This window comes from Pan paniscus, chromosome 8 (genome assembly GCF_029289425.2).
Source record: "Pan paniscus chromosome 8, NHGRI_mPanPan1-v2.0_pri, whole genome shotgun sequence".
Taxonomy (NCBI): domain Eukaryota; kingdom Metazoa; phylum Chordata; class Mammalia; order Primates; family Hominidae; genus Pan; species Pan paniscus.
This window is the reverse complement of record NC_073257.2, coordinates 47,938,337-47,964,988: the sequence shown is the minus strand read 5'-3', so window position 1 is coordinate 47,964,988 and position 26,652 is coordinate 47,938,337. Positions and strand designations below refer to the sequence as shown.

Below are 26,652 nucleotides of genomic sequence, written 5' to 3'. Positions count from 1 at the left end.
TTAGTTGGGTTGCTAAAAATTCTTCATATATTCCAGATACAATACCTTTGGCAGGTGTGTAGATATGTGTTGTGTGACTTATTTTCTCCCAGTCTGTGACTTGTCTTCATTTTGTTAGCATTGTCTTTTGAAGAGCAGAAGTCTTTAACTTTGTAAAAGTCTAATTTTTTGCTATCTTCTTTTATAGCTCTTGTCTTTTTTTGTTTTTGTGTGTGTGTGTATTCAATTATCTAAGAACTCTTTGACTCCCTTCAGATCATGTAAATGTTCTCCTGTTTTATTTTAGAAATTTTAATTTTACCTTTTTTTCTTTTTGAGACAGAGTCTTGCTCTGTCACCCAGGCTGGAGTGTAGTGACGCGATCTCAGCTCACCACAGCCTCTGCCTCCCGGGTTCCAGCAATTCTGCCTCAGCTTCCCAAGTATCTGGGACTACAGGAGGCAAGCACTGCCACGCCCAGCTAATTTTTGTATTTTTAGTAGAGACAGGGTTTCACCATGTTGGCCAGTATGGTCTTGATCTCCTGACCTGGTGATCCACCCGCTTCGTTCTCCCATAGTGCTGGGATTACCGGCGTGAGCCACCGCACCCATCCAAGTTTTACATTTTAAGCTTAGGTACATGATCCAATTTGAGGTGAATTTTGTGTATGAGTAAGTTAATAATCAATGTTCATTTTTTCCCATACGGATATCCAGTTTTTCCGGTACCATTTGTTGAAAAGACTGTCTTTCCCCTATTGACTTACTATGGCCACTTTGTCAAAAATTACTTGCCCATAGACATGCGGGTTCATTTATTTTGTTCCATTGATCCAAATGTTGATCCTTTAATAATAATGTAGCTTTATAGTCAGTCTTGAAATTTGATAGTTTGAATATTCCAACTTTGTTGTTCTTTTTCAAAAATTTTTTGCATTCTAAGTCCTTTGTGTTTTTATATAAATTTTAGAATAAGTTATGTAAGTGCCTGCTGGGATTTTCTTTTGTTTGAGACAGGGTCTTACTATGTCACCCAGACTGAAGTGCAGTGGCATGATCACAGGTCATTGCATCCTCAACCACCCAGACTCAAGCAATCCTCCTGTCTCAGCCTTCCAAGTAACCGAGACCACAGGTGCGACCACCACACCTGGCTATTTTGCTGCTGTTTGTTTTTGTAGAGATGGGGTTTCACCACATTGCCCAGGCTGATCTTGAATTCCTGGGCTCAAGCAGTCTTCCCACCTCAGCCTCCAAAAGTGCTGGGATTATAGGTGTGAGCCATCGTGCCCCACCCCTGCTGGGATTTCAGTTAAGATTACATTGTATCTATGGAACAATTTGGGAAAAATGGTCATCATCATATTTAGTCTTGTAGTTCATAGACATAGTATATCTCCATTTATTTGCGTCTTTAATTTTCAGCATAACATTCAGCAATGTTTTTATAGTTTTAATTGTATAGGTGCCTTGCATGTGTTATGTTAAATTTATCCCTAACTAGTCCATGTTTTTGATACTATAGTAAATGGGGTGTGTGTGTGTGTGTGTGTATGTGTGTGTGTGTGTGTATTTTTTTTTTTTTTTGACAAAGCCTTACTCTGTCACCCAGACTGGAGTGCAGTGGTATAATCATAGCTCACTACAGCCTTGACCTCCTGAGCTCAAGCAGTCCTCCTGTCTCAGCCTCCCAAGTAGCTGGGATGACAGTGTGCACCACCACACCCAGCTAATTTTTTTTTTTTTTGGTCTTGCTGTGTTGCCCAGGCTGGTCTCAAACTCCTGGACTCAAGTGATCTTCCCTTCTCAGCCTCTCAAAGTGCTGGAATTACAGACATGAGCCACCGTGCCCAGCCAGAGGTATTGTTTTTGATACTATAGTAAATATTTTATTTAAATTTCCAGGTGGTCATTGCTAGTATGCAGAAAATATTTTTTTGCATTAACCTGTGCTAAAGTCACTTACTATTTTGATTTGCCTTTCATAAAGATTCCTTAAATGTTTCTACATACACAATCATGTCATCTGCAGATAGACAGTTTTATTTCTTCTTTTCAATCTGTATGGTTTTCTTTGCCTTTTTCTTGCCTATTGTACTGGCTAGGACTTCCAGTGTAATGTTTAATAGAAATCCTGAGACTGGACATCCTTGCCTTATTTTCAATCTGAGGAGAAAGCATTCAGTTGTTCATCATTAACAGACGATGTTAGCTGAAGGTTTTTCAGAGCTTGCGTACTCTACCAGGATGAAGAAGGTCCCTTCTATTTCCAGTTTGCTAAGAGTTTTAAAATAGTGAATGGATGGTGAATTTTGTTATTTTTCTGCATCTAATAAGAGAATCATATATGGTTTTTCTCCTTTGTTCTGTTAATATGGTAGGTATGTTGATTTTTTTAGTGTTAAACCAAGCTTGCATTCTTGGGATAAACCCCACTTAGTCATGATGCATTATCCTTGTTATATATTGCTGAATTCAATTTGCCAAAAATTTAACTAAGGATGTTTGCATCTGTATTCAGTGAGGTATTCCTTTCAATGTCATTGTCTGGGCTCAGACAATGACTAGAGAAGTCATCTTTCTTTATTTTTAGAATGAGTTTGTGTGTGTTTGTTATTATTTTTTCCTTAAATATTTGATAGAATTTACTGCTGAAGCCACCTCAGTCTGAAGTTTGTTTGCAGGAAGTTTTAATTCATAATTAAATGTCCTTAGCATATATAGGGCTTTTTTCTTTTTTCTTTTTTTGAGACAGAGGGTCACAGTGTCTCCCAGGCTGGAGTGCAATGGCGCGATCTCAGCTCACTGCAGCCTTTGCCTCCCAGGTTCAAGCAATTCTCCTGCCTCAACCTCCCAAGTAGCTTGGATTACAGGCGCCTACCACCATGCCCAGCTAATTTTTTGTATTTTCAGTAGAGACAGGGTTTCACTATGTTGGCCAGGCTGGTCCCAAACTCCTGAGATGAGGATAATTTTTTGTATTTTTAGTAGAGACGGGGTTTCACTATGTTGGCCAGGCTGGTCTCAAACTCCTGACCTCGTAATTCACCCACCTCGGCCTCCCAAAGTGCTGGGATTACAAGTGTGAGCCACCGTGCCTGGCCTTCTTTCTATAGTTTCTTGAATCACTATGGTTAATCTGTGGCATTCAACCAATTGTCCATTTTATCTATGCCATTGAATTTATTTACATAATTATAATCTTTTTTTGTTTTAATGTCTGCAAGATCTGTGGTGATATCATCTATTTCATTCCTAATGTTGGTAATTTTTTCTTTTCCTGCTTGCTCTTGTTGTTTGTTTGTTTGTTTGTTTTGAGACAGGTTCTCATTCTGTCACCCAGACCAGGCTGGAATACAGTAGCGATCATAACTCACTCAGCCCCAAACTCCTGGTCTCAGGCAGTCCTCCTGCCTAAGCCTTTCAAATTGTTGGGATTACAGGCATGAGCCACTGTGTTCAGCCTCTTTTAATTCCTATATGTATTAGCCAGTTGAGGTGGCTTGCTTGAACCCAAGAGTTCTGGGCAACACAGCAAGACCTCATCTCTACAAATAATTTTAAAAATTAGCTGGGGCATGGTGGTGCACACCTGTGGTCTCAGCTACTTGAGAGGCTGAGACAGGTGGATCACTTGAGCCCAGGCAGTCAAGGCTTCGGTGAGCCGTGATCCCGCCACTGCTCTCCGGCCCAGGTGACACTGTGAGACTCTGTCTCAAAAAAATAAACTATAGAAAATCTGACTAGCCCTATATGTAGTAAGGAAATTTAATTATCAATTAAATTGTCACCTGGGTAACAGAGTGAGACCACGTCTCAAGGGAAGGGGAGGGGAGGGTCTTGTATTTATTATTTCCTTCCTTTTACTTTGTTTTACTTTGGTTTAATTTGGTTTACGTTGGTTTAATTTGTTCTTCTTTTACTATTTTTTTTTTACTGAATCATCATTATTGTTCTACCACTCGAATCACTGCATTGCTGTTGCTAAATGACCAATAGACCAACAGATCCTTGCATAGAAACAAAAAAAAAGCCCTTGTTTTTCAATATTACCAAAGGGAAACGTATAGTCAGAACTGCAAGAAAACTGCCTTGTGATCCGACTTCTGTCACATTTTAGTTTACAATACAGGAGCATAAAGTAGCTACTCAACTACCTCGAAAACAAGAGAATCATTTACCTTTCTGTATATAACCTAATTAAAACCGTGTCAGATCCAGCAAAACTGATTTTCATCTCTCCTCAGTAGATATAGGAGTATATATTGATATTTCTACTTCATGACTAGATAGGGGACTAAATTAAAATTCGCTACTCAGTTCTCAGTTGTAAGGCCCACAGATGCACATGGGTAGGTGGGTAGTTGCACATGCACAGAGTTGGTGGTCACAACTCTGCTTTTTTGCCCTTCTGCTTAACATGGAGCTATTTAATCTTATTTATTTATTTATTTATTTATTTAGAAATAGGGTCTGCTCTGTCACCTTGGCTGGAGTGCAGTGGCACAATCATGGCTCAATGCAGCCTAGAACTCCTGGGCTCAAGTGATGTTCCCACCTTAGCCTCCTGAGTAGCTGGGACTATAGACACACACAACCACGCTCTGCCAATTTTGAAATTTTTTGTAGAAATGAGGTCTCCCTATGTTGCCCAGGCTGGTCTTGAACTCCTGGCCTCAAGCAGTCCTCCCACCTCAGCCTCCCAAGTGCTAGGATTACAGGCAAGAGCCACAGCGCCAGGCTGGAACTATGTAAGATAGCACTTAGCCCTGCATGTATGTGTTACTAACAATGGTTGTGTAGATCACTCCTCCAAAGGGAAAGTCTCTCTAGATGGGTTTTTGCCCCAATTAAGCAATAGCTTCCTCCAAACGGTGCTCACCTATCCATTGACTGCGATATTTGAAGACAAAGTGAGTCTTCACTCACCATCACCATTCCCCATGTCCCCTTTCCCTGGGAGCGCACACACTTAGGAGGGCAGTGCTGCTTCCTCCACAGCAGTGACAGCCGGCCAGGATTTATGAAATGTCTCTCAAGGAAATGTGCTCTCTTCCATGCTCAGAGACGCCACGTGGTCACAGTGCAGTCTTCATGCAGTTGTAGCTTAGACTTCCAGATTCAAAGGTCAGAAACCAGCTTGGAATTTTCCTAGTCCTACCTCAAACCTGGCATAAGTCAAAGTTTAAATCCAACAGGTTCCAAAGGAAATCAGATTAAACACATGTGCTGCTTGGTCATGCAAGGACCCTGGAGTAGAAAAGTAGGTATTGCCGTCTTGGTCATGAAAGCCACAACATCACCTGCAAGAGGACAGGCACTTAGATCTGTTCACTGCTGTGCCCTCAACTGCTGGAATAGGACCTGGTGCAGAGTGTGATCAGAAAGTATTTATTGAGTGTCAGGTACAGTGGCTCATGCCTGTAATCCTAACACATTGGAAGACCAAGGTGGGAGGATCACTTGAGCCCAGGAGTTTGAGACCAGCCTGGGTGACACAGGGAGACCCTATCTCTATAAAAAATAAACTTAAAAAAAAAATTAGGCCGGGCACAATGGCTCACGCCTGTAATCCCAGCTCTTTAGGAAACTGAAGTGGATGGATCATCTGAAGTCAGGAGTTCGAGACCAGCCTGGCCAGCATGGTGAAACCCCCATCTCTACTAAAAATACAAAAATTAGCCGGGCATGGTGGCGGGCACCTGTAATCCCAGCTACTCGGGAGGCTGAGGCAGGAGAATCACTTGAACCCAAGAGGTGGAGGTTGCAGTGAGGCGAGATTGCACCACTGCACTCCAGCCTGGGCAACAGAGCGAGACTTGGTCTACACGCTTTGTAATCTAAAACATTCTCTACCAATACCTCAATCAGTGAATTCTGCTTTATTGATACATTCTAGTATTCAGTTGTGATTTTAATATGTTATTTTGGTACTTTCTGCTTTCAGTTTTCATTGCTGTGGCTATTGCCTTGAACAGAAACAAAAAACTAAAACAATTTTACAACCATCCAAAAGAGGCTTGGAAACTTTTTTTTGGCTGGATATCCATAGCACAATTTAATTCAGTAAACATAAACAGTTAAAATTATTCCAGTACACAACCATGTTTTAAAAAAGAGATTACACCCAATTTTGGCCACAACACCCAGGAAATAAGCATTCTTTTACATTTGGTTCAAACTTTCTGAATGGCAGTTGTGCAACACTTGTTGTGAAAAACTTTAGAATATTATAAACATGTTAATCCCGTATTTCCATTTCTGTGAATTCATCCAAAAGAAATAACCATGGATATGGGTAGAGACAGAGCCATATGGAATGCACACCGCAGTGGTGAACACATGGCCCAGCTCTGCCATCAAGGAGAAGGTGAGAACATGGGGGAAGATTATATCGAAGTTTCTTTTCTGGGGCATGTGCTCAGGTTAAACACCTGCTCTGTATCTCTAGCTTCTGACTCCTACCCCTGGCCAGCTCTGTTACTCTAGTACACTGCTAGGCAGGCAGAGTATGGCCAAAGTATTCACAACAGTGCATCACTAAATCAACTGGGATCCACACAATGGAATATCCTAATGCATCATTAAAAATCACATTGTAAAAGAAGATTTTATAACAGAAAAAAATGCACTGTATATGATACATTTTTAAAATGTTACTTATGCCAGTCACAATAAAAGACAAATACTGTCTGATTACACTTATATGGGATAGAGTAGTCAATATTATAGAGACAGAAGGTAGAAATGGGTCTGGGTGGAAATTAGAATGAGATGTTCTTAGCGTTTCAGTTTTACAAGATGAAAAGAGTAATGGAGACAGATGGCAGTGGTGGTTGCATGACATTATGAATGTACATAATTAAAAATGGGTAAGATGGCACAGTGAGATACCATCTCACACCAGTCAAAATGGCTATTACTAAAAAGTCAAAAAAATAACAGATGCTGGGGAGCTTGTAGAGAAAAGGAAATGCTTATACACTGCTAGTGGCAGTGTAAGTTAGTCCAGCCACTGTGGCAATTCCTCAAAGAACTTAGAACTATCATTTGACCCAGCAATCCCATTACTGGGTATATACCCAAAGGAATATAAATTGTTCTGCCTTAAAGACACATGCATGTGATTGTTCATTGCAGCACTCTTTATAATAACAAAGACATGGAATCAACCTAAATGCTCATCAACAGTAGACTGGATAAAGAAAATGTGGTTCATATACACCATGGAATACTATGCAGCTATAAAAAAGAACAAGATTATTTCCTTTGCAGGAACGTGAATGGAGCTGGAGGCCATCATCCTTAGTAAACTAACACAGGAGCAGAAAACCAAATACCACATGTTCTCATGTGTAAGTGGGAGCTAAATGATGAGAACACATGGACACAAAGAGGGGAACAACAGACACTGAAGCCTCCTTGAGGGAGGAGGGTAAGAGGAAGGAGAAGATCAGAAAAGATAACTACCAGGTACTATGGTAGCTTAGTACCTGGGTGATGAAATAATCTGTACACCCAACCCTCATGACAGAAGTTTACCTGTGTAACAAACCTGCACATGTATCCCTGAAACTAAAAGTTTTTTAAAAAGTTATTTAATATATATATATATATATTTTTGAGACGGAGTTTTGCTCTTGTTGCCCAGGCTGGAGTGCGGTGGCGCAATTTCGGCTCACCACAACCTCCGCCTCCCAGGTTCAAGCTATTCCCCTGCCTCAGCCTCCCTAGTAGCTGGGATTACACGCTTGTGCCACCACGCCCAGCTAATTTTGTATTTTTTGTAGAGACGGGGTTTCTCCATGTTGGTCAGGCTGGTCTCGAACTCCCGACCTCAGGTGATCTGCCCGCCTCGGCCTCCCAAAGTGCTAGGATTACAGGCATGAGCCACTGTGCCCGGCAAAAAGTTATTTAATATTAATGGGACAATACTCATTGCAAGAATCAGACTTCAATTGCTAGCATAAGTAAATGACAGGCAGGAGATATTGAAAATGCAATCTTATAGACATTCAAGGAGAGGACGCAGGACATTTCTGTGTCATAAATGTACTATGGAAAATAAAAATGAGAAAAATGGAAATAAAATACAAGAAAAGGTTATGATGATAAATTTCATATTATTTTACCACAATAAAAAAATTTTAATAAATTATAAATGGTGTGATATGTTCTGGCTGTGTTCCACCCAAATCTCATCTTGAATTATAGCTCCCACAATTCCCACGTGTTGTGGCTGGGACCCTGTGGGAGATAATTGAATCATGGGGGCAGTTTACCCCATACTGTTCTCTTGGTGGTGAATAAGTCTCATGAGAGTTGATGGTTTGATAAGGGGTTTCCCCTTTTGCTTGGCTCTCATTCTCTCTTGACTGCCACCATGTAAGATGTGCCTTTTGCCTTCCACCATGATTGTGAGGCCTCCCAGCCACATGGAACTGTGAGTCCATTAAACCTTTTTCTTTACAAATTACCCACTCTCGAGTATGTCTTTATCAGCAGTGAGAGAACAGACTAATATGAGTGTGATCTAATTACCATAAAGGGAGAATGAGGACTATTGACACCAAAATATGAGATTGGGATTACAGCTCATTTTTATTTTCTTTTTCTGTTTATCTTTCCAGTTTTCTATGATGAATGTTTCATAATCAGAAAACAAAATTAAATGTTTCCAGCCCCACAAAAAATAACCAGTTTTTTACTTTTTTTTTTTTTTTTTTTTTTTTTTCCCCGAGATGAAGTCTCATTTTATCTCCCAGGCTAGAGTGCAGTGGCGCAATCACGACTCACTGCAACCTCCGCCTCCCAGGCTGAAGTGATCCTCCCACCTCAGCCTCCTGAGTAGCTGAGACTGCAGGAATGCACCACCACGCCAGGCTAGTTTTTTTATCTTTTTTGGTAGAGACGGTGTTTCAACATGTTGCCCAGGCTGGTCTCAAACTCCTGGACTCAAGCAGTTCACCTGCCTCAGCCTCCCAAAGTGTTGGGATTACAGGCATGAGCCACCATGCCCAGCCATTTACTTTTAATCTTAGTAATTTATACAGAACCAGTTGTCTGGTGTTGTGGTCTCTCCCTACTCTGAGTTGACTGGATGGTTGTGTAGATTGGGCTCGGGCACAGTGGGTGGAGCCCAGAGCAAGGTGAACCACCTGGAGGCTCCCGTGCCTCAATCCTGCAGCAGGCACAGGCACGGGACTTTGTTGACAGTGAAAAAGTGCTTGTTGCAGAGAGCCTGAAACAGACGCAGACTCGGGGAAGTGACAGTTACATGCGCAAAGAGACCTGAAGGAATCTGTAAGTATCACCAGCTAACAAGCGACACAGCTCTACCTGTACATCCTACTTCAGTGCCTTAATATAAAGAAAACAAATACTTCACAATCAAATAATTTGCTGCAACGTAAAGAAATTTGTGAAAATGGTATATACTATGTGGAATCTATATATCCCCAGAGATGAGACTGGAAAGACAGTTATCATGAAACCAGTCTTTGGCCTTTGGCGGTTTCCAGTTTTTCCACACTTCCAAACACGAGTCCACGTGAGCCAGCCGCAGCCATTTCAGGATCACGTGAAAGGGATTATCATCCCTGGACTCTAGGAAATTGAGGTGTGGGAAAGGTGAAGGAACTGGCCCTAGGGTGTTGTATGCAAGTTGGAAGCAAAGAGACAGCTAAGACCACATCTCCTGATTCCCAGTCCAAGGCACTTTTAATGACCTACAATGCCTGGAAGGAAAGGTGGTAAGAAATGATAGGAAAAAGCCTAAGAGCTAAGCTAAAGGAAAGAGGCTGGGAGCACTGACTCATGCCTGTAATCCTGGCATTTTAGGAGGCAAGGCAGGAGGACGGCTTGAGCCTAGGAGTTTGAGGCTACAGAGAGCCATGATCACACCACTGAACTCCAGCATGGGCAACAGAACAAGACCCCAACTCTAAAAAAAAAAAAAAGTAAAAAGGAATACTCTATTGGGATAATGATAAGGGTAATTTTCCCATTTCCTCAGCATAGTGCCCTCTGAAGATGTGTTCTACAAGATGGGGGGCAGAGGCACATACCCCAGGATGAGATGGTTTACTAGGAGGTAAAATAAAATCTTCTATGGTTCATTTTGTCGCAAAACAGGGAGAATGGCTTGGTACCCTCACATCGTACTACATTAGACAAGCCCATGGATCAGGAATGATCCATGTGGTGCCCTGAATTGGGTGTGAGGGCACCATAGTGAGAAGGATGTAGGTCCCACATGCATTAGTTTGCACAGACAGGGGTTTACAAGTACCTAATTAACATTTTGTGTGTGTGTGTGTGAGACAGAGTCTCACTCTGTTGCCCAGGCTGGAGTGCAGTGGCGCAATCTCGGCTCACTGCAAGCTCCGCCTCCTGGGCTCAAGCGATTCTCCTGCCTCAGCATCCCAAGTAGCTGGGACTACAGGCACCCACCACCACACCCAGCTAATTTTGTTTTTGTATTTTTAGTAGAGACAGGGTTTCACGGTGTTAGCTAGGACGGTCTTGATCTCCTGACCTCGTGATCCACCTGCCTCAGCGTCCCAAAGGGCTGGGATTACAGGTGTGAGCCACCGCGACCAGCCAATATGAATTATCTTACATAGCTTTACTAAACCCTTAGTCAAGTGCAAGGTAAACATAATGGCAATATAATTGATTCTAACAAGAAGGAACCAAACAAAAAAAATTTTTTTAGATAGAATCTTGCTCTGTTGCCCAGGCTGGAGTGCAGTGGCATAATCACAGCTCACTGTGGCCACAAACTCCTGAGTTCAAGCCATCGTCCCACCTCAACCTCTCAAGTAGCTGGGACCACAGGCACACACTACTACGCTTGGCTAATTTTTAAATTTTTTGTAGAGAGGGGGTGTCCCTACCTTGCCCAGGCTGGTTTTGAACTCCTGTGCTTAAGCAATCCTCCCACCTTAACCTCCCAAAGTGTTGGGATTACAGGCGTGAGCCACCACACTCAGCCAAAAACTTTTTTTTTGGGGGGTGGGGGGGACGGGGTCTCCCTCTGTTGCCCAGACTGGAGTGCAGTGGCACAATCTTGGATCACTGCAGCCTCAAACTCCCTGAGCTCAAGTGATCCTCCCACCTCAGCCTCCCAAGTAGCTGGGACTAAAGGCACATGCCACTATGCCTGGCTAATTTTTGTATTTTTTGTAGAGACAGGGTCTGGCCATTTTGCCCACACTGGTCTTGAATTCCTGGGCTCAGGTGATCCACCCGCCTCAGCCTCCCAAAGTGCTAGGATTACAGGCATGGGCCACTGCGCTCAACCAGAAATAATTTTTTAATTATCAAGAACATTTGAAATATAAAATTATATCCTGTATTTTTTTGTTGTTGTTAATTGAGACAGGGTCTTGCTCTGTGGCCCAGGCTGGAGTGCAGTGGTACAATCATAGCTCACTGCAGCCTCAAACTCCTGGGCTCCGAGGATCCTCCTGCCTCAGCCTCTCAAGTAGCTGGGACTACAGGAATGCACCACCATGTCTAGCTAACTTTAATTATTTTGCTTTTGTAGAGACAGGATCTGGCTATGTTGACCAGCCTGGTTTCCAACTCCTGGCCTCAAGCAATCCTCCTGCCTCAGCCTCCCAAAGTGTTGGGATGATAGGCATGAGTCACTGTGCCTTCCAATCCTCTTGTTTTGTTTTGTTTTGTTTTGTTTTGTTTTGTTTTGTTTTGTTTTGTTGAGACAGGGTTTCACCATGTTGCCCAGGCTGGTCTCGAACTCCTGGACTCAAGCAATCCTCCCACCTCGGCCTCCCAAAGTACTAGGATTACAGGCGTGAGCCACCATTCCCGGCCAATCCTCTGTTTTTAATAGTGAACTCGCCCTGGTGAATAATATAACTTAAGATGTTAGCTAATCATAGTAGTGTGTATGTATAATTTAAAACTATACATATATTAAGACTGCTCAAAAAGTAATCACACTACAAAGGCTAAGCAATCAAAAAAGCTTGGAGAAGACACACAAATGACCAACAGTTGTATGAAAAATGCTCAGCATCACTCATCATCAGCAAAATGCAAAGCAAAACTACAGTGAGATATTGCACCCCAGTTACAATGGCTATTGTCAAAAAGATAAAAAATAACAAATCTTGGTGAGGATACAGGGAAAGGGGATATACACTGTTGGTGAGAATGTGAGTTAATACAGCCATGGAAAACCATATGAAAGTTCCTCAAAAAACTACAAATCAAAACTACCTTTGATCTAGCAAGCCCACTGCTAGTATATATCCAAAAGAAAGAAGCATATCAAAGAGGTACTGTACTTGTATGTTTATTGGAGCACAATTCACAACAGCCAAAATATCAATCCCAGTGCCTATCAGCAAATGAATGGATAAAGAAAATATGGTACATATACATGATGGACTATTATTCAGCCATAAAAGATGAAATCCTGTCATTTGCAGCAACATGAGTTGACCTGGAAGACATTATGTGAAATGAAATAAGCCAGGCACAGAAAGACAAATACCACATGATCTCTCTAATATGTGGGAAACTTAAAACAGTTGATCTCATGGAGTTAGAGAAAAGAATGGTGGTTCCCAGCTGGGTGCAGTGGCTCGTGCCTGTAATCCCAGCACTTTGGGAGGCTGAGGCGGGCGGATCAGAAGGTCAGGAGATCGAGACCATCCTTGCTAACATGGTGAAACCCTGCCTCTACTGAAAATACAAAAAATTAGCTGGGCGTGGTGGCGGGCGTCTGCAGTCCCAGCTACTCCGAAGGCTGAGGCAGGAGAATGGTGTGAACCCGGGAGGTGGAGCTTGCAGTGAGTGGAGATTGCACCACTGCACTCCAGCCTGGGCGACAGAGCGAGACTCTGTCTCAAAAAAAAAAAAAAAGAATGGTGGTTCCCAGAAGCTAGGAAGGGTAGAGGAAAGGAAAGGGAGGATGAGGAGAGGTTAATGGGTATAAAAATACAGTTAGAATAGGTTCTAGCGTTTGCTAGTACAGTAGGATGACTATAGTTAATAGTAGTTTACTGTATATTTCAAAATAGCTAGAAGATTTGAAATGTGCCCAGCACAAAGAAATGATAAGTGTTTGAGGGGATGGATATCCTAATACTCTGATTTAATCGTTACACATTATATGCATCTATCTAAATATCACCTGTGGCCTGTTAGCTTGGTTGGTTAGAGCATGGTGCTGATAACACTAAGGTCACAAGTTCAATCCCCATACAGGCCACGGGATGAAACATTTGGGGCTTCATTTACCCGAATGAAGAGCTTTTAATTCAAGTTGTCCAAATCACCCCTGCACTGAATCCAAAATTCAGACGTTCTTTTATTGGCCAGACACTGTGGTTCACTCCTGTAATTTCAGCACTTTGGGAGGCCGAGGCAGGCAGATCACCTGAGGTCAGGAGTGTGAGACCAGCCTGGCCAACATGGTGAAACCCTGTCTCTACTAAAAATACAAAAATTAGCTGGTAGAGATCACACCATTACACTCCAGCCTGGGCGACAGAGCAAAACTCTGTCTCTAAATAAATAAATAAATAAATAAATAACACATGTACTCCAGAAATATGTATAACTATCATGTATCAATAAAAATTAGTTTTTCACAAAGACTTGGAGGTTGGGCACAGTGGCTCATGCCTGCAATCTCATCACTTTGGGAGGCTGAGACAGGAGAATCGCTTGAGCCGAGGAGTTCGAGACCAGCCTAAGCAACATAGTGAGACCTCATCTCTACAGAAAATTCAAAAATTAGCTGGGTATGGTGGTGTGTGCCTGCAGTCCCAGCTACTTGGGAGAGTGAGGCAGAAGTATCTTGAGCCCAGGAGTTCGAGGCTGCAGAGAGCTTTGATGGTGCCACTGCACTTCAGCCTGGGTGACACCCAGATTCTGTCTCTGAAAAAGAAAAACAAAAATCCCACTGCTCTTCCTCTCCACCTGTCATCCACAAGCCTCCCAGGTAGATTCTCCATCACCCAGAGGCAGGTGGGGAATTCCTCCACCCTCACAGTCCACTGAGTCCGAGTGTGCTTCCTCACAGGACCTGAGTGATTGCTGACCTATCTCATGTGGAGGGCCATTCTTCCTTGAGACACTGTTTCTGTTTTCCTGATTTTCCTGTAACCATCCAAACCAATCACTCTTTTTCCCTTTGTGGCCACTTTTCCTTACTTTAGCCGTGAGCCACTGCCTTGCAGATGTAGCCTTTCCCTCTGCATGGCTGATTCTCAAATCTTTGTCTCCAGGCTTGGACTCCCCCATATACCCCAGTCTCTGTCTGTCCAAATGTTTACAAGATTCCCACACGTTCCCCTAAGCTTAATGTGTGTAAAACAACACCTCCTTTCCCACCCACCTTCCCTGTTTTCCTGGCCTGGTTGAAGATCACTATTTTCAGGACTGCTGAGGCAAGGACTCTGAGATCACTCTCACCCTCCCTCTCTAATTGACCATCGTCATCCAAGCTGTCACAGACACCTGTCAATATTGCCTTCCAGGGGTCCCCTAGACTTCACCGTTTCCTTTTTGTTCTTTTTGCCCCGACTCTGAGCCCTCGCCAGGTCACATCCGCATGGCTGCTACTTCCTTTCGTCTGGCTGCCTTCTCTCAAGCTGAAATGAGCTCTTATCTGCCGGTAGCCCATTAGTCTCACATTATATATGTCACTCAGGCTCCCCCACAGATGCCCTGTTCCCACTAGAATATTGGCTTCATTGGGTGCCTGCCCTCCACACCTCTTCCAGGCTCCCTCTCTGCCCAAACTCTCACACCTCACACATCCTCTTCCCTCCTCCCCATGGGCTCGCTCCGTCACGCAGGCTGGAGTGCAGTGACACAATCATAGCTCACTGCAGCCTCAAACTCTCAGGCTCAAGTGATCCTCCCACCTCAGCCTCCCAAGTAGCCAGGACTACAGGTGCACATTACCATGCCCAGCTGTTTTTTACTTTTTAGTTGAGATGGAGTCTCACTGTGTTGCTCAAGCTGGTCTTGAACTCCTGGGCTCAGGCGATCCTCCCACTTTGGCCTCCCAAAGTGCTGGGATCACAGGCATGCATGAGCCACTGTGCCCAGCCTCCCACCTCCTCCTCTTTTGCGTGCTCTGCCATCAGGCAATCTGTGATCCTGCTCCATTCTAAGCTCTGCCATGTGTTAGTGCTTTGGTCTTAGACAAACCAACAGCTCCAAAACCTCAATTTCTTTATCCATAAAATTATTACTACCTCGGCCGGGCATGGTGGCTCATGCCTGTAATCCCAGCACTTTGGGAGGCCGAGGCGGGTGGATCACTTGAGGTCAGGAGTACCAGACCAGCCTGCCCAACATCGTGAAACCCCGTCTCTACTAAAATACAAAAATTAGCTGGACGTGATGGTGGTCGCCTGTAATCCCAGCTAGTGAGGAGGCTGAGGCAGGAGAATCACTTGAACCCGGGAGGCGGAGGTTGCAGTGAGCCAAGATCGCGCCATTGCCTTCCAGCCTGGGCAGCAGAGCAAGACTCCATCTCAGAAAAAAAAAAAAAAAAAAAATATATATATATATATACACACACACACACACACACACATATATATACACATCAATATGTATATATATACATATATGCATGTGTATATATATACACGTATATATATATATATATATATATATATTACCTTATTTCGGGGTTGTTGAAAGGATGAAAATGGCATCATGCATGGAAGGTTATTTAGCCCAGTACCTAGCATAAAGATCTGAATTGTGCCTCGTTTTAGGATTAGCAAAACGTGATTGGCAAAATCAGAGTCATATGGCAAACACCCAGTTGGGTGAGTGAGTCACAGGAATAGGTGCTTAATGTTTGTTGGCTTAACAACTTGCAAGCTCTAACATAATCTCCGTCCTCTGCTAACATTATCTGATAGCTCAGATGCTGAAACATTTCATTCTTCTTTAAACTCCATGGCGTTTATGCGCGTGAGCCGCCACACCTGGGCTGACTCTTTTTTGTAATCTTTCACAGAGGTTCCATCTGTCTAACTAGTTTTCAAGTTCCTTGAGGACAAGGATAATGATATTATTACAGCTGACATTTCTTGAATGTGGACTATGAGCTAGCATTTTCAATTTATAAACTCGCTTAACCCGCACCACAGCCTGATGAGGGAGCTTGCTGTCGTCATCCCTGAGTTATGAATCAGGAAGCAGAGGCCCAGGTTGCCAGCCTGTTACCCGAGGGCACAAGGTTAGTGAGCAGCAGCACTGAAGCACTGCAGCCCAGCCCAGCAGCAAGGTGTGTTGCCGTGTACTGCTTCCTAGGGTGCGGGACTGCACGCCCTCAGGTGAGTAGGAGAGAACTTACTCACTGATTCCCTGACTGATAGAAACCCTTATCTTTTGCAGCTACACGTGCTTTTCTAGCAGATGCCTGGGCTCCTGGACATATTGCTCTGAGGCTATTTGACAGCACTCCTGCCATCCTCCTGGCCCCCTAAGATAAAACTTTCTTTAAAGAGCGTCCTAAAAACCAGATTTACACACAAAAGCCAGGATGACTCCTAGCAGATGTTTTGCTACCTGAAGGTTGTTATGTCATGTAGAAAATGAAGGAGGAAAGAAAGAAAAGGAGAAGGAGGGGAGAGGGCATGTGGGAGAAGGGGAGAGGGCATGTGGGAGAAGGGGAGAGGGCATGTGGGAGAAGGGGAGAGGGCACGTGGGAGAAGGGGAGAGGGCATGTGGGAGAAGGGGAGAGGGCATGTGGGAGAAGGGGTGAGGACAGTGAACAGACCGGGGAGTACCAGAAAGACCAGCTCTTCCCAAACAGCTTCTGCCATGATGCTTGCTTCATGCTAAATGACCCACAAACTTCATTCATGTGTGGGTTTGCCCTTGTGCCTTCTTGGTCCCCCAAGCAGGGACAGAGTTCTGCTCAGAGAAGCTGGAATGGACCAAAAGCCAGGGAAGGAGCTGGTGGAAACCCAGGCAGGCCTCCCTCAAGTGGCATGATCTCAGGAAATGGAAATATTTTACAAAGAAGCAAGATGCCTGGCGCCAACTTCCATGCTGTGCTGAATGACAAATCCAAGATGGTTGGCCAGGTATGGTGGCTCACGCCTGTAATCCCAGCACTTTGGGAGGCTGAGGCAGGTGGATCACTTGAGGTCAGGAGTTCAAGACCAACCTGGCCAACATGGTGAAACCCCGTCTCTACTAAAAATCCAAAAATTAGCCAGGTGTAGTGGCGTGTGCCTGTAATCCCAGCTACTCAGGAGGCTGAGGCAGGAGAATCACTTAAACCTGAGAGGCAGAGGCTGCAGTGAGCCAAGATTGCACCACTGCACTCCAGGCTGGGCAACAGAGTGGGACTCTGTCTCTCATAAAGAAAAAAAAATGGCATATGAAACATGAATTTTAAGTAAAAAATTACACAGGATGTGTTACTGTACTGGAAACTAACTTTGGAAAATAGGAGTAGATTTCCTGCACCTTATATCAACTCCTTCTGTGATAGAAATGAAACCCACTCTAATGATCCCAAGCATATCTGTGAAGTCTTACAAGGGGTCAGACTGGCAGCACCATCCACAGGGACATTACCTCTAAGGATCATATATCAAGAGCCAGATCCCAATCAGGAAATTTCTTCCACCATTGTCAGTACAAAGGGCACTCAGCAAGCATCTTTTCCAAATGGACATCTAACCAGAAGTATCCGCATAACCCAATCATCAATACTCAGAAACAAGAAGATACTAGAACTGTTCTTTCTTGCAGGGGTAAAAATAAGGAGGATTAGGAAGATGAAGCCATGGCAATGAACGATAAGTAGCACAAACCTTACCTAATCTTTGTCTCATTTAACTGGGTAAACAGCAGCTCTGACACAATTATATGCCCCCAGATGCTGCTGTGACATTACTAGGTTACAGTGAACACAGTATCAGCTGATGCCATTGGAATAAACGTGCAGATTTCCAAAACCAAAGTGTTTGCATGTAATATATATTTCATGTTCCTGTCCCCTCAAGCCTGTCTTGAAGCTGATTTCATGTAGCATCCTCTAGACTTGAAGGAACATCACTCCACATTTCAAAGAGTAACAGCATGTATTTTTACAATTTACTCCTTAGCAGGGGGGAATTAGAGCATTAACTGTAGGAAATTTTTCTCTTGTACAATAAACTGAAAGCTTTGTAACCATAAAATGACAATTTTCATTAAAAAGCACGCTTACTTTTGGTATTGCCAGTTACGTAAAGGATAAATGTCTTCGGGCAAAAGGACACGTGGCCATAACCTTTTCCTGACAAGTCTGTCTCTGGTTTTCTCCAAGCAATGTCAGATTTTATATTTTTCCAAAAGAAACAAACGGGAATGCCTCATGAATTGTTCCTGTGGATTTTTAGTTCAATACTACACGACACTTGTATATTAGGCTCCTAAATACTGTGCAACACAGCAACAGTGATGAGAGTCACTACTCTTAGACCACACTTGAATTAGTGTCTCTTCCATCCACCCACGTTTTTTGGCTCTTCTTCCTCTGATCTCCCCTGCCTTGAGGCTCAGCACTCCCCCTAACACCCTAGTGGTTCTCAACCTGGGCAATTATGCCCCCAGGAGACATTTTTGGTTGTTGCAACTAGGGGATGCCACTGGCATGTAGTGGGTAGAGGCTAGGGATTCTGCTAAACATCCTACAAGGCACAGTACAGCCCCCCAAAACAAAAATGATCTAGCTCCACATGCCAATAGTACTGTGGCTGAGAAAACCTGCAATATGCTAACCAAACCACTTTTAATTAAAAGAAGAAAAAAGCCTTTTCAAGAACTTACAATGGCTCTTATTAGATTATAAATTGTAACCTCCTCAGCCTTACTTTCAACACCTTTCCCAATCCATTTCTAACCTACCTGTCACCTGAACTGAGCAAACCTATGCTGAGCTCCCCCATGTGCAGGAGGTGCGAAGCTACTGAAAGAGGAAGAGGGGTCGGTGCTTTCCAGAAGCCCATTCACGGGTGCAGGAGACGGAGAAACTGGAGCATGTGGCTAGCACCCAGTAGGTATCAGGAATGGTCTTTCCTTTCTTCCTAATTAGCTCTAATTCCCGGCTGACTGTGATGGGTGGATAAAGAGTGGTGGATCTTAGTGTTTTCCCCACATCATAATTAATCTGTGCTCTTGTTTGTCTTTTAATCTATTAGGAAAATTTGAAAGACTAGGTTTTTTTCTATTTGACATAGATCTACCTTTCTTTCTTTCCTTCCTTCCTTCTTTCCTTCCTTCCTTCCTTCCCTCTTTTTTTTTTTTTTTTTTTTTTTTTGAGACAGAGTTTCGCTGTTGTCGCCCAGGCTGGAGTGCAATGGTACGATGTCGGCTCACCGCAACCTCCGCCTCCCGAGTCCAAGGGATTCTCCTGCCTCAGCCTCCTGAGTAGCTGGGATTACAGGCATGCACCACTACATCCAGCTAATTTTGTATTTTTAGTAGAGATGGGGTTTCTCCATGTTGGTCAGGCTGGTCTCGAACTCCCGACCTCAGGTGATCTGCCCACCTCGGCCTCCCAAAGTGCTGGGATTACAGGCACGAGCCACCATGCCTGGCCTTCTTTCCTCTTTCTTTTTAAGAAACATGGTCTTTCGCCTGTAATCCTAGCACTCTGGGAGGCCGAGGCGGGAGGATCACCTGAGGTCGAGAGTTCAAGACCAACCTGATCAACATGGAGAAACCCCGTCTCTACTGAAAATACAAAATTAGCCAGGCGTCATGGTGCATGCCTGTAATCCCAGCTACTCGGGAGGCTGAGGCAGGAGAATTGCTTGAACCCAGGAGGTGGAGGTTGCGGTGAGCCAAGGTCATGCCATTGCACTCCAGCCTGGGCAACAAGAGTGAAACTCAGTCTCAAAAAAAAAGAAACAGGATCTTACTCTGTCACCCATGCTGGAGTGCAGTGGTGCAGTCATGGCTCACTGCAGCCTGGAATCCCTGGGCTCAAGTGATCTTCCTGCCTCAGCCTCCCAAATAGCTGAGACTACACATCCCAGGTAATTATTTTTATTTTTATTTTTGTAGAGACAGGGTCTCACTATGTTTCCCAAGCTGGTCTCGAATTCCTGACCTCAAGCAATCTTCCTGCCTCGGCTTCTCAAAGTGCTGGGATTACAGGCATGAGCCACCGTGCCCAGCCTCCTTACCTTTATAATTTCTAATAAATATTGTTTTGGTTATACTGAATAAGCATGCCATACTAACAAGAAGCTTTTAGGCTAGCATGTCTCAAAATGTTTTAGCAATTTTCTACTCAGCCTTATGTGTTCATGATCTCTCTGCTCTTGCTACTAATTGAGAAATTAATATTGTTCTCAGTGGCTATGATGTAGATTGAATTGTTCAGCCACAGATTTTTCATCCTGAGATGCCCTTGGGTGCCTGCTAGTTGTTTTTCTTAGGTTGGCTGTTTTGTTCTTCATCTTAAAATATTAACATGTCGGGGCGGGCGCAGTGGCTCATGCCTATAATCCCAGCACTTTGGGAGGCTGAGGCAAGTGGATCGCCTGAGGTCAGGAGTTCAAGACCAGCCTGGAGAAACCCCGTCTCTACCAAAAATACAAAAATTAGCCAGGCATGGTGCTGCATGCCTGCAGTGCCAGCTCCTCAGGAGGCTGAGACAGGAGAATCACTTGAACCCAGGAGACGGAGGTTGCAGTGAGCCGAGATCGCGCCACTGCACTCCAGCCTGGGTGACAGAGCAAGACTCTGTCTCAAAAAAAAAAAAAAAGATTAAGATGTCAAAGTATTAACCTACTGTTTTGATAGAAAAATAGCAATGAGGATGGGCGTGGTGGCCTACGCCTGTAATCCCAGCACTCTGGGAGGCCGAGGCAGGTGGGTCATGAGGTCAGGAGATCGAGACCATCCTGGCCAACATGGCAAAACCCCATCTCTACTAAAAACACAAAAATTAGCCAGGCGTGGTGGCATGTGCCTGTAGTCCCAGCTACTCAAGAGGCTGAGGCAGAGAATCGCTTGAACCTGGGAGGCGGAGGTTGCAGTGAGCCGAGATCACACCATTGCACTCCAGCCTGGACGACAAGAGCAAAACTCCACCTCAAAAATAAATAAATAAATAAATAAATAAATAAATAAATAAATAAATAAATAAAATAAAAAATAACAATGAAGGCTGGGCGGGGTGACTCACACCTGTAATCCTAGCATTTTGGGAGGCCGAGGCAGTCAGATCGCTTGAGCCCAGGAGTTTGAAACCAGCCTGGGCAACATATTGAGACTAGGTCTACAAAAAATACAAAAATTAGCTAGGCATGGTGGCGTGCACCTGTAGACCTGTCCCAGCTACTCAGGAGGCTGAGGCAGGAGGATCACTTGCGCCCAGGGAGATCAAGGCTTCTGTGAGCCGTGATCATGCCACTGCTCTCCAGGCCTGGGTGACAGTGAGACCCTGTCTCAAAACAAAGCAAAACAAAAGACAGCGATGAAAACAGGCTTCCAATAAAAAAAAAATAAGAAAAGACTGCTAATTTGTCAGGCTCAAATATCCCATGTGTTCAGGGAGTAAGAGAAATACCGTGCATAAAAGCTCTATACAGCCAAGAACATCTGCAAATTGATTATCACAGTTTGCCATGGACTACATGGAAGTGAAGTGACTTCATTTTACCTTCACTCTCCTAGGTAGGATATAAACAATTCTATTATGAAACATTTCCAGGAAAGTCTTCACACTGTCTCTCAGACAACTCTTTCTAGTGTTAATGGAAATAGATAACACATTTCAACCCATATTCAAAACTGGACCTTCCATCATGTCTACACACATTGGCCATATATTTGTTAAACAAGGAATATTATGCTTGTATTCAGGCAAAAATTGCTCCGAAAGCTAATATATGTTGTAGTTAAGATCTCAGCCCTGGTGCCAGATTATCTGAGTTTGAATCCTTGTGTGATCTCTCTAAAGCATCTTTTCTCCTATTTAAATGGGTATAATAGTCGGGCACAGTGGCTCACCCCTATAATCCCAGCACTTTAGGAGGCCGAAGCGGGCGGATCACTTGAGGTCAGGAGTTTGAGACCAACCTGGCCAACATGGTGAAACCTCCTCTCTACTAAAAATATAAAACAAATTAGCCAGGCATGGTGGTGGCCGCCTGTAATCCCAGCTACTTGGGAGGCTGAGGCAGGAGAATCACTTGAACCTGGGAGGCAGAGGTTGCAGTGAGATGAGATTGCACCACTGCACTCCAGACTGGGTGACAAGAGCAAAACTCCATCTCAAAAATAATAATAATAATAATGGAATGAATATTAGAATACTAGCTTGAATAAATAATAGAGCTTACATTAGAAGTCTTAACAAACAGCATATTTACTTTGAAAATGCTCTAAGCAGTATGTCTGCAAGCACATGTAACCCACTGAGTAAAGCAGTTGTTAAGCAGAAAATAAACATAGATTTTTAATGAACCATGTGGCAATGATAAATAAAAAATAAATTGTATAAGCGAATGCAAAAATAAAGATCTAAGAAAAACAAATATGAGACAAGACTACTGCTTCTGGCCATGAAGCAGTAACTGGTACTGGACTTGCCCTACTGCAATAAACAGCAGGACACTAGAGAAGATATATGAAACAATTGTTTCAGACTCTGAACAACAGACAAAGCGGAACTGTAACCCCCGAGAGAAGTGAAACAAGGCAAGACCCACGATCACCCCAGCTTTCTTTCTGAAGCTGCTTTGCAGATTGTGATACAGGAGGGGAACTCAGGCAGGGCGTGGCATCTCAGGCAGGGCGTGGCAGCCTTGCTGCTTTGATGAGACAGAGCAGAAGTAGGGATGAGGGAGGGCAGCTGGAATTTCCAGGGCAGGGTACCACAGATGAGTAAGCTAGACAGAGCAAGAGCTCGAAATCCACATGGGAGCCCTCTTGCATCTTTGGCTCACGCACAACGTAAAACTCTGTGAGGCCAAGCAAAGAGCATCTACTAGGAAACTGTAAGAGGAGCAGTCCCCAGAGATCTGAGAGATGTTCAGGTTCTGAAAAGACAAAGCCTAAAGACCTCGAAAGGATACTGTTCTGAAAACTTATGTGATTGTAGGAGTGGCATCATATTATTTGAAGGTACACTGATAAACTGAAGATGTATTCCATAAACCTACAGCAACAATTGTTTTTAAAAAAGGAGTGTTATTCACCAATGGAGAATATGAAATGAAATACTGAAAAATACTCAACTAATCCAAAAAGGCAGGAAAAGAAGAAAAAAATAAAAACATATGGTATAAATAGAAAACAAATAGCAAGACAGTAGATTTAAACCTAACCGTATCAGTAATTATACTAAATGTATATGAATTAAGCATTCCAATTATAAATCAAAGATTATCCAATTGGGTAATAAAGTAAGGTCTGACTCTCTGGTGTCTACAAGAAATCCACTTTATACAGACACAAGAATGTTAAAAGTAAAAGGATGGAAAAAGGTAAACATGAGACATAAGAAAGGTGGATTGACTGTATCCATTTCTGGCAAAACACACTTTAGGACAAGAAATATTACCAGACATAAGGAAGGACATTTCACAATGATAAACTATCAAGTCACTAAGAAAAAATAACATTCCTAAATGTGAATGCACCCAGTTGTAGAACTTCAAAAGACTTGAAGCGAAAACTGACAGAATTTAAAAGGGGAAAAAGACAAATCCATAATTTAAGTTGCATATTTCACCACCTTCTCTTGTATTGATAGAAATAGCAGACAGAAAACTGGTATGAATACAGAAGATTTGAACAGCGCTATCAACTAACTGGATCCAATTAACTTTTACAGAACGCTCCACCCTGCAATGGCAGACTAAACAGTGTTTTCAGTGCAGATGGAACGTTCATCATATGCTGGGCCATGAAACTAGTCTCAATAAATCCAGCAGGATTGAAATCACATACTGGGCTTCTCCAACAAAATGCAATTTAATTAGAAATCAGTAACTGAAATTGGAACTCTTCTACATTGCTGGTAAGAATGTGAAATGTTACAATCACTTTGAAAACAGTTGTCAGTTTTTTTAAATAATGAAGTCAAACATATAAACAATTGCACTTCTTGGTATTTACCTAAGAAGAATGAAAACATATGTTCATACAAAACATATACATAAATGATTTTAATCATCTTTATAATTTTCAAAAACTGGAAACAACCAACCAAATATTCATCAATAGATAACTAGATAAACTAACTACAGTTACAAAAAAACAACAATGAGGCCAGGTGCAATGGCTCATGCCTGTAATCTCAGCACTTTGAGAGACTGAAGTGGAGCACCACATGAAGCCAGGAGTTTGAGACCAACCTGAGCAACATAGTGAAACCCTGTCTCCGCAAAAAATTAAATAAAAAAAATTAGCCAGACATGGTGGCCCTCACTTGTAGTCCTAGCTACTCAGGCGGCTGAGGCAAGGAAGAGTGCCTGAGCCCAGGAGTTTGAAGCTGCAGTGAGCCATGATTGTGCCACTGTACTCCAGCCTGAGAAACAGAGCAAGACCCTGTCTCTGTTTTTTAAAAAAGAAAAGAATGGAATAATACTCAACAATACAAATGAGCAAACTACTAACACATACAACATTGATAAATCCCTGAAACATGTTGAAAGGCCAGACATAAAGAGTATATTGTTATGATTACATTTATAGAAAATTCTAGAAAATGTAAAGCTAATCAATAGTGACACAAAGCAAATCAGTCATTCCCTGGTGCCAAGAGTTGGGTTGGGATTGTTGCAAGGAGACATGAAGGAACTTTGGGGAATGATGGAAATGTTCTGTATCATTTCCATAATATGGCGAGATTATATTTGTGAAAACTCATTGAAAGGTGCACCTAAAATGGGTGTGCTTATTTTACGTTAATTACACTTCAACAAATTTCTGTTCCATTGGTCTATGTGTCTGCTTTTGTACCAGTACCATGCTGTTTTGGTTACTGTAGCCCTGTAGTATAGTTTGAAGTTGAGTAATATGATGCCTCCAGCTTTGTTCTTTTTGCTTAGAATTCCCTTAGCTATTCAGGCTCTTTTTTTTTTTTTCATAAGAACTTCTAAATAGTTTTTTCTAGTTCCATGAAGAATGTTATTGGTAGTTTGATAGGAGTGGTGTTAAATATGTAAGTTGCTTTGGGCAGTATGGCCGTTATAATGATATTGATTCTTCCTATCCACAAACATGGAATGTTTTTTCCATTTGTTTGAGTCATCTCTGATTTCCTTGAGCAGTGTTTTGTAATTCTTCTTGTAGAGATCTTTCACCTCGCTGGTTAGCTGTATTCTTAGGTATTTTTTTCTTTTTGTGGCAATTGTGAATGGGATTGCATTCCTGATTTGGCTCTCAGCTTGGATGTTGTTGGTGTTTAGGAATGCTATTGATTTTTGTACGTTAATTTTGTATCCTGAAACTTTGCTGAAGTTACCAGATCAAGGAGTTTTAGGGCAGAGACTATGGGGTTTTCTAGATATAGAATCATATCATCTGTAAACAGGGATAGTTTGACTTCCTCTCTTCCTATTTGGATGCCTTTTATTTCTTCCTCCTGCCTCATTGCTCTGGCCAGGACTTCCAGTACTATATTGAATAGGAGTGGTTCCTTGTCTTGTGGCAGTTTTCAAGGGGAATGCTTCCAGCTTTTACCCAGTCAGTATGATGTTGGCTGTGGGTTTGTCATAGATAGCTCTTATTATTTTGACGTATATTCCTTCAATGCCTTGTTTATTGAGAGTTTTTAACATGAAGGGATGTTGAATTTTATCAAAAGCCTTTCTGCATCTATTGAGATCATTATGCTTTTTGTTTTTAGTTCTGTTTATGTGACGAATCACATTTATTGATTTGCGTGTGTTGAACCAATCTTTTTTTTTTTAATTTGTATATATTTTTTCTTTTTTTATTTGTGTATTGAACTAGCCTTGCATCCCAGGGGTAAAGTCTACTCGATCATGGTGGATTCGCTTTTTGATGTGCTACTGGATTCAGTTTGCCAGTGTTTTGTTAAGGATTTTTGCATCCATGTTCATCAAGGATATTGACCTGAAGATTTTTTTGTTGTTGTGTTTTGCCAGGTTTTGGTATCAGGATGACGCTGGCCTCATAAAATGAGTTGGAGAGGAGACCCTCCCCTCAATTTTTGGCATAGTTTCAGTAGGAATGCTACCAGCTCTTCTTTATACATCTGATAGAATTCAGCTGTGAATCCGTCTGGTCCTGGGCTTTTCTTGGTTGGTAGGCTTTTTATTACTGCTTCAATTTCAGAACTCATTATTAGTCTGTTCAGGGATGCAATTTATTCCTAGTTCAATCTTGGGAGGTGGTATGTGTCCAGGAATTTATCCATTTCTTCTAGATTTTCTAGTTTGTATGCATAGGGTTTTTGTATTTCTGTGTAGATGGTGGTAATTTCATCTTTCTCATTTCTAATTGTGTATATTTGGTTCTTCTCTCTTTTTTCTTTTTTTTTTCTTTTTTTTTTTCTGACAGAGTCTCACCCTGAGGCCCAGGCTGGAGTGCTGTGACGTGATCTTGGCTCACTGCAACCTCTGCCTCCCAGATTCAAGCAATTCTCCTGCCTCAACCTCCCAAGTAACTGGGATTACAG

General features: G+C 42.7%; 1 protein-coding gene and 1 long non-coding RNA gene across 12 annotated transcripts in view; one reads left to right on the top strand and one right to left on the bottom strand.

The window, feature by feature from the left end:
• The window catches only part of CCNY (cyclin Y), a 330,334-nt gene that overhangs the window by 253,940 nt on the left and 49,742 nt on the right, over positions 1 to 26,652 (bottom strand). The gene's annotated exons all lie outside the window — the stretch shown is intronic.
• Positions 24,031 to 26,652, top strand: part of LOC106635162 (uncharacterized) — an 85,270-nt gene continuing 82,648 nt past the window's right edge. Inside the window, exons 1-2 of one of the 2 annotated variants that reach the window (XR_010113171.1) lie at positions 24,031 to 26,275; positions 26,535 to 26,652. This is a non-coding gene — a long non-coding RNA (uncharacterized LOC106635162). The other variant, XR_010113170.1, reaches the window with a different exon arrangement.